General features: G+C 42.2%; 1 protein-coding gene across 1 annotated transcript in view; it reads right to left on the bottom strand.

Annotated features, from left to right (window-relative positions):
- Nucleotides 1–4212, bottom strand: part of HPCAL4 (hippocalcin like 4) — a 99335-nt gene extending 95123 nt beyond the window's left edge. Inside the window, exon 1 of the mRNA XM_077296165.1 lies at nt 3909–4212. The gene's annotated coding sequence lies outside the window, so the exon portion shown is untranslated. The remainder of the gene's footprint in view (nt 1–3908) is intronic.
- Between the last annotated feature and the right edge of the window lie 8143 nt (nt 4213–12355).

The raw sequence follows: 12355 nt of genomic DNA, 5'->3' as shown, positions 1-12355 counted from the left end.
TGATCCGACTTACATCGAAATTCGGTTTACGACGCCGTGTAAGAATGGATCAACGACGTAAGTCGAGGACTACCTGTATAGGATTAGTAATGGATAGGTGCCTTATTGACACCTCTCCGCTACAAAGCCGGCTTGATGTCATCTTACAATACAAAGGTGACATCAACCCCACAACTATTACCCCACTTGCCACCACTACAGGGCAAGTGGGAAGAGAGAGGCTAAGTGTCGGAATTGGCGCATCTTAGAGATGTGCCATTTCTGGGGTGGCTGGGGGCAGATGTTTTTAGCCGGGGGGGCAATAACCATGGTTCCTTCCTAGGCAATTAATATCTGCCCCCAGTCGCTGGCTTTCCCTTTTCTGGTTTGAAAAATTGGGTGGGAGCCCACGCCAGTTTTTCTCCCCAAAATAATCTTTTATTAATCACATACATGTCCCCTAATTTTCACACACACTGTACTAATTGTATTGATCACTGATATCTATATATCTTCCTATTCTACATCTATTTACTGTATGTAAACCATGTCTTCTATCCTATCGGTTCCTGCATTGATTTTACAGAAGCCGACAAAAGAATTACCGGCTAATCTTCTATCTTTCTCTCTATGAAATATAAAGACATACATATGTGTATCACTGACATATATATACATATATATATATATATACACAGTATATATACCTATTCTATGTGTATATATGTATTCTATCTATTCTATTCTAACCTGTCAGTGTGATTTTTACAGTAGCCGCATATGAATTGCCGGCTTTTCAAAGGAAACTAGTGCGTAAAAATCAGACAGCACTCGCAAGGTGCGGGTGCTGTGCGATTTTTTTTCTCGCACCCATTGACTTGCATTGGCGAGTCTCAGCCAATATACGAGTGAAATCGCAGCATTCTGCATTTTCTCTCGCACATATAATAAGGCCGAGAAAAAAAACCGTGATGTGAGCTGCCCCATAGATTAATACTGGTCTGAGTGCTATGCGATTTTTTCTCGCTTAGCACTTGTCCGTATTCCTCGCTAGTGTGACTCCGGCCTGAGGCAAACTTCAGTTAAGTGTGAAATGTCTCCAGGCTTTTTTGGGGGGGCCATCCATGTGTATGGAATCTCAAATTGCTCAAATTCCTCGGACCTGTGAATTTCATGAAAGTCAAATCAAATTCAATTAGCAGCCAATCGATTTAATCATGTCTACTTATTAGTCAATTGTTCTATTAGTTTTTAGCTTCCAAGAATAGAGACACTATGAAAAACATTATTACCGTTCCTAAATATTTGATGTTTGAAATCCATTGTATTGATATATAATGCTACATTAGGAAAATACTGTCATTGTCCAAATACTTGTGAACCCAAATGTCTATGTGAATACCTGTGTGAATAAGCAGGCAGTTTAAAAAATCATTTGCCTTGTTTGAAAAATATATCATATGGATGACCTATCTAGATTTCTATTCTATTTCAGGCAGAGTTTATTGAAAAGAATGGCTCTGCTTGAAAAAATGTAAAACGATTTTTAAATCTTGGACAGTACCTGTAAATGGATTGTCTGGGGTGTAACATTTTTTAACAAATTACTCAGAAAGGAGTAAAAAAAAACCACATCAATACTTACTTTAAAAACCTTCCACCTCTCCCATCCTAATACTGCCCAATTTCCCTTCCAGTCTCTACATCTTGACTGTACTGGCTGCTGTGATGAACTGCTGCAGCCAATGATTGGCTGAAGCGGTCATATGATTCAATAATTCAATAATAGTGGTATAAACCTGGATGTAACAAATGTTCTCAGTGACAGCAACAGGCAGAAAATAAGATATTATTGACGCATATGGGTATGCGCCCACTGACAGTTTTAATTCTGTTATTTTGCACCTCCATAGGAGCACAGCTATTGAAAAAATGACAGTGCTGGACCAAAAACTGATTACGAAAATGGGGAAAACAGAACTAATTAGGGAAATTGATCCTTTTCAAAAGGAACACAAACTGAATTAGAAAAGAACTATTGACTATAATGGGGTCCAAGTAGTTTTGCCTGTGTTTTTTAACAGACCATAACGCGCAGCTTGTAGGACTTTTTGTCCTTGTCAAAAAAATGGCCACAAAATAGAATCCATCCAGACTCCATTATAGTCTTCTGCTTCAGTTTGGATCTGTCATCAAAATGGACCCATTCCCCTAATACATTTTTTCTAATGAGTTTTGTAACTCAAAACCCTTGTGTGAACAGAGCCCTACAGCTTCATGTATTTGCTTAAGAGGCTATGCACTGTTAGAATACATGATTCACAACTATATAAGGCCCCTGTGACATCATAAAGTTGTTTGAGGCCTAGTCTCTAGGTCTCACGTGACTACAAGGTATGCATTGTAACATCATATGGGCCTTCAAAATGCCGAATACCAGCATTCCGGTGATGGACTAGGTACCAACAAGGAACTCGGACCAGGGTCATGAAAATCTATTTCCTCTTTTCTACTCAGTTTAACGTTCTTATTCTTAGAAAGAAGATATGATTATTTTTTAAAGCTTCCTAATAACTAATTGCCCAAAGCAACCAATCAAGGCTCAGGTTTACGTTCTTAAACTGCTGTGTAAAGATGAAAGCTGGGCTCTGATTACTTGCTATGGGCAACGAAGTTTTGATAAATGAAGTTGAACATACTGGGATGTTGCATAAGTTTTCATTCTACAAATATGTTTTTTCACGTAGGCATTTACAACTGTTTTAAAAGGGTTATCTTGCTCGTACACCAAATTTACAGTCAGTGGAGATGTGTGAAAAATAACCTCTGAAAATGTATCGCAGTTTGCTTTGGGAGGTCTGACCTGGGACAGGAGGCTATGACATCCTGATCTTCGGTCACCGGACAGCTGAGGCCTCTAATTGGCCATTAGTGGCATATCCAGTAATACGCCATTTCAGCTGCTGCACCCAATCACAGGCCTCAACAGTCACATGACCAAAGAACAGAATGTCATTCCTCCCTGTCACAGCCTGCCCTGAATCAACCGGGGTGAGAGCAGGAAGGTATGCCTGATTTTATTATTTGGCAGCCGTACATTTGTGTAGAAGTGAGACCACCCCTATATGTAACATTTTTAGAATGTTTCTGGACAGTGCCGTTATTACTCCTGTACTCTGAGCATGCATATGTTGGATAAATGCTCCTATTCTGTGATTGCCACTGCTCAAATAAACTAGCTCCTTATGGTCCAATCCGTCTTCTGCTTTGTCTCCATCACTCCCATCTTCTGTCCTGTGTAAGTGTGAGCTGGTGCTGAGGTGGTTTCCATGGTAACTGCTGCCTGGTACACACAGAGCTCCCAGAGTGCATTCTGAGGGTGTTTATATGCCTCACTTTCCCCGCAAAGCATTGTCACCCCCACCCCCTCTGTGAAATTCACAGAAAGCCCACACGGTTATGTCAATGGAGGATCTAGCCTTATGTTTGTTTATGTATGGAGAGCAAATAATAATACCACTATTTGTTTCTAAGATGTCTATGCATCAATGGAGACAAATGCATCTTCTTGATCATTCCGATCAATATGCGTCGTATTGTGCTGAAATTAGCCTGTTGGTATTTTTCTCACCTGTTGAATGCTCCATTATTTGATGGGGGGGGGGACAATTACGTTTTCTGATTCTGGAAATTCTCATTCCCCTAGAATTATTGAGATGATGTGTCTATTGTAAAGGAAGCGGTTAACCAGTCACACGCCGGATGTATAAAATAATCTGCATTGTGACGGATGAAGGCTGGTGGATAAAAACCATTGCTAAGAGTTCTAGTGTAGGAGGACTCGTGCCCAGGTAGCAGCCATATGGCACAGTGCACACCCTCTCTTATACAACACTCACATGCAAAGCGTTCAGTAGAAATGGACTCACCTTACAAATTGCTAGCCTTCTGTCTTGAATTTCTCCCACTCTCCTGCTCTCGTTGTTGGTTCTTGTGTCTGAGATCTCTCTAATGGTCACGATGAGCTGCTTTTGGGGGGCAACAAAACAGAACCTGGATCACGATGTTTCTCAGTCACTCATTTGCATAGTCCCACCTCTTGCACAGATTAGCTTCACTCATTGGTGGGTCTATCAATCATTCAGGTGTGATGGCTTTGTGGCTCAGTATTACACTTGCAGGGGCAGGTTTGGCTATTGGTAGCTTAGGGGCTTGCAAATGACTGTTTAGTTCAGTAAGGGTATTAGGAGGCTGCACACATTGACTTGTTTCCATGGAAACAGAATCTGTAAGAAAAATGTGCAGCGCTCCAATGGAATGATGCAATTGATATTCACATGGGTACACGTACGGAGATACATGATTTCCACATCCACCCAGATATAGCAGCTCAGCACACCCCAGTGTAAGCTCCATGTATCTAGAGGTGAGAAGTAATGTCAATATATACAGTAACAGAAGCATTTCTCTTTTTTATATGAAACAGACCTCTATGGGGAAGAAGCTTAGCTTCCATATGATGTTATGACGTAAGTCGTAAAGATGGAGCACTGCTGTGTATGAGAAGCAAATATATGGATCTCAAAATACTTCTTGGGTGTAAGGTTCTGGTTATACTATGGCTTCCATTTTTATAAAAACCATGACAGATGCGTAGCAGAACAACATGAACCCCAATGGCTTGTCATGAGCCTGTCGGATATTCTTTACTATCAGCTGGATAGAATAGCACAGCATAAATCCACTATTACAGCTGTTACAGAACAATGGAAATCTGAAGGAGAAGAATGGAAATGTGCACGTAGATTTAATGTACTCTTTGTGCGTATTGCCCCTGCATAGGTCATTTTCCATTTCATTAACTGAATCTGCTTTTAAAAATCAATTTGGGGAGAAAAAAACATAACACAAGGCTTCCAGCTTCTAGGATACAGTCGGCAGGCTTTTACACTGACGAATAAGATGCTGCCATTGAGAATTTGCTTTCTGTTAGAGCTCCCAATTTCCAAATCATTACCTGAATTGCTGTTTGATTCTAGTCACTTTTCACCGTACAACTTGATGATGCATTTGCTTATTTTTTACTTCAATGTATTACCATTTTTGACCTCCCTATTGATAACTGAGGCCTCATTCAAGATTCCATATTTCACATACTGTGTTTTTCACAGATAGGACACATACTCATTATATACTGTACATACCCATGATCATTGTCCCCATTGGGGCTCACAATCTAGATTCCCTATCAGTAAGTCTTTGGAGTGTGGGAGGAAACCCACGCAAACATGGGAGGAACATACAAACATCTTACAGATATACCCAGGACGTAAATGCTGCAAAGCAACAGTGCTAACCACTGAGCCACCGTACTACCCTGCTTACAAGGTATACTTCATAAGGCTATTCAGTTGTCTATGATCTTTTTTGTGGACCAAGTGTCCACAGAAAAGAAAACAATCGATGGAGGTATCTCAACCAGTAATGATGACGAGTGAAAAACAGACAGTACTATGGTTCAACTTGGGTGCCATCAATGTGCTGTCTGTTTTTCATAAATCCATTGACTTGAATAGGTAAGTTTCATCACTGAGGGTTTCTCCACAGGAACGTATTTTCAATCCAAGTGTCCATGTAGAAAGCAGACCACACATGGACAGCACACTTACCAATGCTAATCAATATGTTAGTTTACATGAACACTTTTCCACATGAACTAACGGTCTTTGTGAAAGAACTCTCAGCATGCACTAGTCCTATCCATTTTTCTGGTGAGCTTCTCCTACACATTTCAGTGAACAATAAAAAGCTACAAACATCATCTGTTAAGGCATCCATTTTTAAAAGATCCATTGCAAATATTAACATTGGATTTGGCCTTTTTAATAATTCTTTCAATTATTGATGTGTAAAGACAGATGCAATCTGGATGTTAACCCCTTTACCCCCAAGGGTTGTTTGCACCTTAATGACCGGGCCAATTTTTACAATTCTGACCACTGTCCCTTTATGAGGTTATAACTCTGGAACGCTTCAAAGGATCCTGATGATTCTGTCACTGTTTTCTTGTGACATACTGTAGTTTATGACAGTGGTAACATTTCTTTGATATTACCTGCATTTATTTGTGAAATAAACGGAAATTTGGCAAAAATTTTGAAAATTTCGCAATTTTCCAACTTTGAATTTTTATGCCCTTAAATCACAGAGATATGTCACAAAAAATACTAAATAAGTAACATTTCCCACATGTCTACTTTACATCAGCACAATTTTGGAAACAACATTTTTTTTGTTAGGGAGTTATAAGGGTTAAAAGTTGACCAGCAATTTCTCATTTTTACAACACCATTTTTTTTTAGGTTTTTAGGAACCACATCACATTTGAAGTCACTTTGAGGGGTATATATGATAGAAAATATCCAAGTGTGACACCATTCTAAAAACTGCACATCTCAAGGTGCTGTAAACCAGATTCAAGAAGTTTATTAACCCTTCTGGTGCTTCACAGGAATTTTTGGAATGTTTAAAAAAAAAATTAACATTTAACTTTTTTTCACAAAAAATTTACTTAAGCTCCAATTTGTTTTATTTTACCAAGGGTAACAGGAGAAATTGGACCACAAAAGTTGTTGTACAATATGTCCTGAGTACGCTGATACCCCATATGTGGGGGTAAACCACTGTTTCGGTGCATGACAGAGCTCGGAAGAGAAGCAGCGCCGTTTGACTTTTCAATGCAAAATTGACTGGAATTGAGATAGGATGCCATGTCGCGTATGGAGAGCCCCTGATGTGCCTAAACATTGAAATCCCCCACAAGTGACACCATTTTGGAAACTAGACCCCCTAGGGAACTTATCGAGATGTGTGGTGAGCACTTTGACCCACCGAGTGCTTCACAGAAGTTTATAATGCAGAGCCGTAAAAATACAAAATCATATTTTTTCACAAAAATGATATTTCACCCCCAATTTTTTATTTTTCCAAGGGTAACAGAAAAAACTGGACACCAAAAGTTGTTGTAAAATTTGTCCTGAGTACGCTAATACCTCTGATGTGGGGGTAAACCACTGTTTGGGCGCATGACAGAGCTTGGAAGGGAAGGAGCGCCGTTTGACTTTTCAATGCAAAATTGACTGGAATTGAGATAGGACACCATGTCGCATTTGGAGAGCCCCTGATGTGCCTAAACATTTAAACCTCCCACAAGTGACACCATTTTGGAAAGAAGACCCCCTAAGGAACTCATTTAGATGTGTTGTGAGAATTTTGAACCGCCAAGTGTTTCACTACAGTTTATAACACAGAGTCGTGAAAATAAAAATTCTTTTTTTTCCACAAAAATTATTTTTTAGCCCCCAGTTTTGTATTTTCCCAAGGGTAACAGGAGAAATTGGACCCCAAAAGTTATTGTCCAATTTGTCTTGAGTACACTAATACCCCATATGTGGGGGGGAACCACCATTTGGGCGCATGGCAGAGCTCGGAAGGGAAGGAACGCCGTTTGAAATGCAGACTTAGATGGATTAATCTGCAGGCGTCACGTTGCATTTGCAGAGCCCCTGATGTACCTAAACAGCAGAAACCCCCACAAGTGACCCCATATTGGAAACTAGACCCCCCCCAAGGAACTTATCTAGATGTGTTGTGAGAACTTTGCACCCCCAAGTGTTTCACTACAGTTTATAACGCAAAGCCGTCAAAATAAAAAATCTTTTTCCACAAAAATTATTTTTTAGCCCTTAGTTTTGTATTTTCCCAAGGGTAATAGGAGAAATCGGGCCCCAAAAGTTGTTCTCCAATTTGTCCCGAGTATGCTGATACCCCATATGTGGGGGGGGAACCAGTGTTTAGGTGTATGGCAGAGCTCGGAAGGGAAGGAGCGCCGTTTGGAATGCAGACTTAGATGGATTGGTCTGCAGGCGTCACGTTGCATTTGTAGAGCCCCTGATATACCTAAATAGTAGAAACCCCCCAAAAATGACTCTATATTGGAAATTAGACCCCCCAAGGAACTTATCTAGATGTGTTGTGAGAACTTTGAACCCCCAAGTGTTTCACTACATTTTATAACAGAGCCGTGAAAATAAAAAATCCTTTTTTTTTCCACAAAAATTATATTTTAGCCCCCGGTTTTGTATTTTCACAAGGGTAACAGGAGAAATTGGACCATAAAAGTTGTTGCTCAATTGGTCCTGAGTACGCTGATACCCTATATGTTGGGGTAAACCCCTGTTTGGGCGCACGGGAGAGCTCGGAAGGGAAGGAGCACTGTTTTACTTTTTCAACGCAGAATTGGCTGGAATTGAGATCTGACGCCATGTCACGTTTGGAGAGCCCCTGATGTGCCTAAACAGTGGAAGCCTCCCAATTCTAACTGAAACCCTAACCCAAACACACCCCTGTTGTGAATTTACCTTTTTGGCTCCCTCTAGTGGTTACTAGTGATTTGACTCTGGGAATGTCTGCCATCCCTTGTATGCTCACCTGGGTCGTTAGGTCAGGGGTGTTGCTATATAAGCTCCCTGGACCTTCAGTTCAATGCCTGGCAACGTTGTAATCAGAGCTAATCTGTTGTGCTCTTGTCTACTGATCCTGGTTCCTGCTAGATTAAGCTAAGTCTGCTTTCTTGCTTTTTGCTATTTGTTTTTGTTTGCATTTTTGTCCAGCTTGTACATAATCTGTATCCTAACCTTGCTGGAAGCTCTAGGGAGGCTGGAGTTCTCCCCCCGGGCCGTTAGACGGTTCGGGGGTTCTTGAATTTCCAGTGTGGATTTTTGATAGGGTTTTTGTTGACCATATAATTTATCTTACTACATTCTGCTATTAGTAAGTGGGCCTCTCTTTGCTAAACCTAGTTCATCTCTGTGTTTGTCATTTCCTCTTACCTCACCGTTATTATTTGTGGGGGGCTTGTATCCAACTTTTGGGGGTCTATTCTCTGGAGGCAAGAGAGGTCTTTGTTTTCCTCTTCTAGGGGTAGTTAGTCCTCCGGCTGGCGCGAGACATCTAGCGACCAACGTAGGCATGTTCCCCGGCTACTTCTAGTGTTGGCGATAGGAGTAGATATATGGTCAACCCAGTTACCACTGCCCTATGAGCTGGATTTTTATACTTCGCAGACTTACTTGTTCCTCTGAGACCCTCGCCATTGGGGTCATAACAGTTTGCCAGGCCAGTATTAAATGTTAAATGCATTGCAGAAGCGGGATTATAAGAAAGAAAATTCTGAGTTTTTTTTTCTCTTTCTCATTTTTTTTTCTTTTCCCCTTTACCTCTGAGTGGCTTGTGTTTGCTGCAGACATGAATGTCCAGACCTTGATTACAGGTGTGGACCAGCTTGCTGCTCGTGTGCAGGGCATACAAGATTATGTTACCAGAAATCCTATGTCAGAATCTAAGATACCGATTCCTGAACTGTTTTCCGGAGACCGATTTAAATTTAGAAATTTCAGGAATAATTGTAAATTGTTTTTTTCCCTGAGACCCTGTTCATCTGGAGACTCCGCTCAGCAAGTGAAAATTGTTATTTCTTTTTTACGGGGCGACCCTCAGGATTGGGCCTTCTCGCTGGCGCCAGGAGATCCGGCATTGGCTGATATTGATGCGTTTTTTCTGGCGCTCGGTTTGCTTTATGAGGAACCCAATCTTGAGATTCAGGCAGAAAAAGCCTTGCTGGCTATGTCTCAGGGCCAGGACGAGGCTGAAGTGTATTGCCAAAAATTTCGGAAATGGTCCGTGCTGACCCAGTGGAACGAGTGTGCATTGGCTGCAAATTTCAGAAATGGCCTTTCTGAAGCCATTAAGAATGTGATGGTGGGTTTTCCCATTCCCACAGGTCTGAATGATTCCATGGCCCTGGCAATTCAAATCGACCGGCGGTTGCGGGAGCGCAAAACCGCAAATTCCCTCATGGTGTTGTCTGAACAGGCACCTGATTTAATGCAATGTGATAGAATCCTGACTAGAAATGAGCGGAAAATTCATAGACGCCAGAATGGCTTGTGTTACTACTGTGGTGATTCTACACATGTTATCTCAGCATGCTCTAAACGTCTTACTAGGGTTGTTAGTCCTGTCGCCATTGGTAATTTGCAACCTAAATTTATTCTATCTGTAACTTTGATTTGCTCACTGTCATCGTATCCTGTCATGGCGTTTGTTGACTCAGGTGCTGCCCTGAGTCTGATGGATCTGTCATTTGCCAAGCGCTGCGGTTTTGTTCTGGAGCCATTAGAAAATCCTATCCCTCTTAGGGGTATTGATGCTACGCCTTTGGCAAAAAATAAACCGCAGTTTTGGACACAGGTTACCATGTGCATGACTCCCGAACATCGGGAGGTGATACGTTTTCTTGTTCTGCATAAGATGCATGATTTGGTTGTTTTGGGTTTGCCATGGTTACAGACCCATAATCCAGTCTTGGACTGGAAGGCAATGTCGGTGTCAAGTTGGGGCTGCCATGGAATTCATGGAGATTCCCTGCCCTTGTCTATTGCTTCTTCTACGCCTTCGGAAGTTCCGGCGTATTTGTCTGATTATCAGGATGTCTTCAGCGAGTCTAAGTCCAGTGCACTGCCTCCTCATAGGGAATGTGACTGTGCAATAGATTTGATTCCTGGCAGTAAGTTTCCTAAGGGGAGACTGTTTAATTTGTCGGTACCTGAACATACCGCGATGCGTTCATATATCAAGGAGTCTCTTGAGAAGGAGCATATCCGTCCTTCTTCTTCCCCTCTTGGTGCGGGATTCTTTTTTGTGGCCAAAAAGGACGGATCTTTGAGGCCTTGTATTGACTATCGGCTTTTAAACAAGATCACTGTCAAATTTCAGTATCCTTTGCCGCTGTTGTCAGACTTGTTTGCCCGGATTAAAGGTGCCAAGTGGTTCACCAAGATAGACCTTCGTGGTGCGTACAACCTTGTGCGCATTAAGCAAGGCGATGAATGGAAAACCGCATTCAATACGCCCGAAGGTCATTTTGAGTACTTGGTGATGCCATTTGGGCTCTCTAATGCACCTTCAGTTTTTCAGTCCTTCATGCATGACATTTTCCGGAAGTATCTGGATAAATTTTTGATTGTTTATCTGGATGATATTCTGTTTTTTTCTGATGATTGGGACTCGCATGTGGAGCAGGTCAGGATGGTTTTTAAGATTTTGCGTGAAAATTCTTTGTTTGTTAAAGGCTCAAAGTGTCTCTTTGGTGTACAGAGGGTTCCCTTTTTGGGGTTCATTTTTTCCCCTTCTGCTGTGGAGATGGACCCAGTCAAGGTCCGAGCTATTCATGATTGGACTCAACCCTCGTCAGTTAAGAGTCTTCAGAAGTTCTTGGGTTTTGCTAACTTCTACCGTCGTTTTATCGCAAATTTTTCTAGCGTTGTTAAACCATTGACGGATATGACCAAGAAAGTCTCTGATGTAGCTAACTGGGCTCCTGCTGCCGTGGAGGCTTTCCAGGAGTTGAAACGCCGGTTTACTTCGGCGCCTGTTTTGTGCCAACCTGACACCTCACTTCCCTTTCAGGTGGAGGTGGATGCTTCGGAGATTGGGGCAGGGGCCGTTTTGTCGCAGAGAGGCCCTGGTGGCTCTACTATGAGACCTTGTGCCTTTTTCTCCAGGAAGTTTTCGCCGGCAGAGCGAAATTATGATGTGGGCAATCGGGAGTTGTTGGCCATGAAGTGGGCATTTGAGGAGTGGCGTCATTGGCTCGAGGGTGCTAAGCATCGTGTGGTGGTCTTGACTGATCACAAAAATCTGATGTATCTCGAGTCTGCTAAACGCCTGAATCCTAGACAGGCCCGCTGGTCATTGTTTTTCTCCCGTTTTGACTTTATGGTCTCGTATTTACCAGGTTCTAAGAATGTGAAGGCCGATGCTCTGTCTAGGAGCTTTGTGCCTGATGCTCCTGGAGTCGCTGAACCTGTGGGTATTCTTAAGGAAGGAGTTATCTTGTCAGCTATTTCTCCTGATCTGCGGCGTGTGTTGCAGAGATTTCAGGCTGGTAGGCCTGACTCTTGTCCATCTGACAGATTGTTTGTGCCTGCTAAATGGACCAGCAGAGTCATTTCCGAGGTTCATTCCTCAGTGTTGGCAGGGCACCCGGGAATTTTTGGCACCAGAGATCTGGTGGCCAGGTCCTTTTGGTGGCCTTCCTTGTCAAGGGATGTGCGGTCATTTGTGCAGTCCTGTGGAACTTGTGCTCGAGCTAAGCCTTGCTGTTCTCGTGCCAGCGGGTTGCTCTTGCCCTTGCCTGTCCCGAAGAGACCTTGGACACACATCTCTATGGATTTCATTTCTGATCTTCCGGTGTCTCAGGGCATGTCTGTCATCTGGGTGATATGTGATCGTTTCTCCAAGATGGTCCATTTGG

This window comes from Ranitomeya variabilis, chromosome 3 (assembly GCF_051348905.1).
Source record: "Ranitomeya variabilis isolate aRanVar5 chromosome 3, aRanVar5.hap1, whole genome shotgun sequence".
Lineage (NCBI taxonomy): Eukaryota > Metazoa > Chordata > Amphibia > Anura > Dendrobatidae > Ranitomeya > Ranitomeya variabilis.
This window is presented reverse-complemented; position numbering and strand designations above follow the sequence as displayed.